The 3,436-nt window shown below is 45.3% G+C and overlaps 1 long non-coding RNA gene across 1 annotated transcript; it reads right to left on the bottom strand.

Annotated features, from left to right (window-relative positions):
- Nucleotides 1–1,384: 1,384 nt before the first annotated feature.
- Nucleotides 1,385–2,999, bottom strand: LOC143942150 (uncharacterized). The gene is made up of 2 exons (XR_013264718.1): nt 2,689–2,999; nt 1,385–1,665 (listed from the first exon to the last, which is right to left on the bottom strand). It is a non-coding gene; the product is annotated as an uncharacterized LOC143942150 (long non-coding RNA).
- Nucleotides 3,000–3,436: the final 437 nt, after the last annotated feature.

Here is a 3,436-nt window from a genome sequence, read left to right on the forward strand (position 1 = left end):
AGAAGACCCCTGAAGACAGAAGATCCCCGGAGCTGTGTAATAAAGTATTTTATTCTCGTGTGTTGTGTTTTTGTTTGTACTTTTATTTTACAGGTGAATGGGTAGGGGTACATTGTACCCCATACTCATTCACATAGGCCCGCAGACCCCGTCAACCAACGGCCAGGGTTGTCGGGAAGAGGCCCTTGTCCTCATCAACAGGTGGACAAGGTGCTTTGGGGTGGGGGGGCCGCGCGCCCCCCCCTTCCCCAAGGCACCCCCCATGTTGAGGGCATGCGGCCTGGTACGGCTAAGGAGGGGGGCGCTCGCTCGCCCCCCTTTCCTGGCCGGCCGGGTAGCGTGCTCGGACAAGGGTCTGTTGTGGACTTGGGGGGGGGACCCACGCCGATTTTTTTCGGCGTTGGGGGTTCCCCTTTAAGTCCATACCAGGCGGCGGGGCCAGCGACGTCTCCTTCGTGGGCCCCGCCTACCTGGAGACGTGCTCGAAATGAGCGGACTTTCCTCCGCGTGTGTGGGCGAGTCCGTTCATTTCGAAAGTACGGCGGACTTAGTACGCCGTATTAGTCCGCTGAAAAAGTGCCGTGTGTGGGCAAGTAGCCCGTTCCAAAATCCGACGGACAGTTTGGGCGGACGTCCGCCAGACTAAGTACGTCGGACAGACGGCTACGTGTGTGCGCGGCTTTAGGCATAACTGGTTCTCTTTACAGAGAGATCTGGGGGTTTATGTCATGGCCTAATCCTATTACAAGGGGTATTTACGTTCCTTGTAATAGGGATAAAAGTGATCAAAAAACTATTTTTTAAAAGGAAAGTGTAAAATAAAAAATATTAAATGGAGGAGAGATCTGGGCACTTATAGATCCCAGATCTCTCCAAAAAAGATCTATTCCTATTACAAGGATATTCATATTTGATGTAATGGGAATAAAACGTGAACAAAAACATTTTTTTAAGGGATAGTGTAAAAATATATATATATATATATATATATATATATATATATATATATATATATATATATATAATAGCATCCCCTCGTGCACGGACTCAGAAGTGAAAACATAGGTAGGTCAAGCCCACATATGTAACTGGTGTTCAAACCACACATGTGAGATATTGCAGCAAACATTCGAGTGAGAGCAATAATTCTAGCACAAGAACTCCTCTAACTCTAAACTGGTAACCTGTAAAAAAAACTTAAAGCATCACCTATGGACAGTTTTAAGTACCCCAAGTTTGGCGCCATTCCATGGGTGTGCGCAGTTTTAAAGCGTGATACCTTGGGTATCTATTTACTTTGCATAAACGTCATCTCTGAGAAATATGGGTGGGCCTCCTAAGAGCAGTGTCAATAGCTATATATATATATATATTAAAAACAACGTTTGCACCATCATCCAAGATTTAAATGAAATAAGCGGTTTAGGAATTGGTCCCCAGCCAGGGCTCACCAAGGAGAAAGAGGGAAGCAAGTGGACTATCTTGGTACAATACAAAACAGGGATACAGTGGAATATATAGACAATCAAATAAAATTTAGAAAAGTGTATTGATACATAATACATGACAAGGAAAGTCAGTAGTAAATTAAAAACATAGGTGACTTGGTCATGGACAGTGTTTCAACTAGTTTCGTGGGCTAGGCCGATTCATCAGGAAAAACATCTGCGATTTAATAGACACAAGATCAATGGCAATAAAATCAATCATATATAAAAAATATATTCTACAATTCAGCAATATATGTTATACAAGGAGGGAAAAGGGGGGAGTGTAAGATTGCTTTCCCAAGTCCTAGTGTGCACATGGCACAGGGCGTCACCAGTGAGGGAGGTCTCCCGTCTCAACTGGGGGAGATTAACAAGTCAAGGGGCTGGAGTCTGGGTGAAATAAGGTACATAAGGTAAATGAGCCAAAAAAAATGACATAACTGATGAAAAGAGAGCCCAGTGAAATGGTGACTATGAAATAAGGTGTTGCGGAATGGTAGGTGGTTACCATAAAGGGAAGGTTGGTGGCGCAAATAGTGAATAAATTGTGATAAAAATTAGGTAACGGATGAAGGGAAATCCAAGGAAAACAACCAAACCGAATTGATGTGAGAAAAAAACAAAGGCTTGTACACCACAGTGAGGAATGGAGGGGGATAGGTGGATAGAGATGAAAGGGGGGGGGGAAGAGAAAAGAGGGGGGAGGAGGGCTAGGTGGGGGGGGAAGGGGGAACAGGAGGGAAAAGAAGGGGAAAAAGGTTGGGAAAGGGGGAGGACGAAGGGGAAAGAAGGGAAGAGAGGGGAAGGGGTAGAAGAAGTGCGTAAATGAGTGGAATGAGTGAAGTGGGTAGGAGAAAAAGAGTAAAAGAGGAAGGGGAGGGAAGGAGGCAGAAAAGAGAAAGGTGATAATGAGGAGAGTGGGAAAAAAATGTGAGAAGAAGCAGGGAGATGAGAAAAAGGAAAGAGGGAGGGCCTATAAGCATTAATGGGGAAAGTGAAGTAATATTGAATCACATTAGGCAAGTGAAGGTAGAGATCTGTGGTATGTACCTAATTTTTCAGATTGACGTAGGTAAGGGAACCCGGAAGGAAATTTTCCACTGGTAGGGGATACCGAGGAGATACCGATGGAAGGGGTACTCTGTGGAGGAGATGAGATGTGCACAGTCGCACAAATGCGCAACTCTCAGCCACCTACCCTGTAAGGAGAAGTAATGTGTCCTGATTAATGCTAGAAGAATCAACCTGGTGTAATGGTCCATGGCTAAAGAGAGGTATGCAGAGGCCATTAGGAATCCAAAAGGTAAAGAACTTGTAGTTAAGGTGAAGTGAAGAGGGCCTCTTCTGAGTTCATGGTCCCGCCTAAAGGTAAGCAAGCAACTGCCTGCTACTTGTAGTTCCTAACCCTGTGACAATAGTCCGACGTCCATAGCTGGTGCCACAGGGTCAAGCGTCCTGCAGTGCACTTGCACGGAAGTATCGCGAGCGTGCCTGCTCACATGCACTATGGCCAAGGGCCGGAGCCCAGGCCAGGACGTGTGCAAGTGGGAGGATGGATCATCCCCTTGAGGGTGGGGCGCCCCACCACCAGGGAACCTACTGTGTCCCTGCAACTGGACATAATTCTGGCACATCCAAGCGCTGCTACAAACCACCACAATAGGTTGATATAGGCGTTGTAAACTTAGTGTGGTCAAAAAATGACAATACAACGTAAGATACATATAGTCAATAGGAGGATTGGATAACTCGCTATATAAAGCCAAAGCAGCATATAATGGACAAGTGAAAACATGGACTTAAGGCTGCAATATATACATACACACACACACACCCCAGGTGAAATGCATATAGGTGGTATAGGTACATAGGAATATTGTTAATTAAAACTAACAGCAGCTAGACAAAATGAATTGCATCAGAAGAAGCAGTTAAACAGAGACAAG

The sequence above is a fragment of the Lithobates pipiens genome, unplaced genomic scaffold (assembly GCF_037356315.1).
Source record: "Lithobates pipiens isolate NorthernLeopardFrog02 unplaced genomic scaffold, aLitPip1_a1.2 Scaffold_30, whole genome shotgun sequence".
Classification (NCBI taxonomy): Eukaryota; Metazoa; Chordata; class Amphibia; order Anura; family Ranidae; genus Lithobates; species Lithobates pipiens.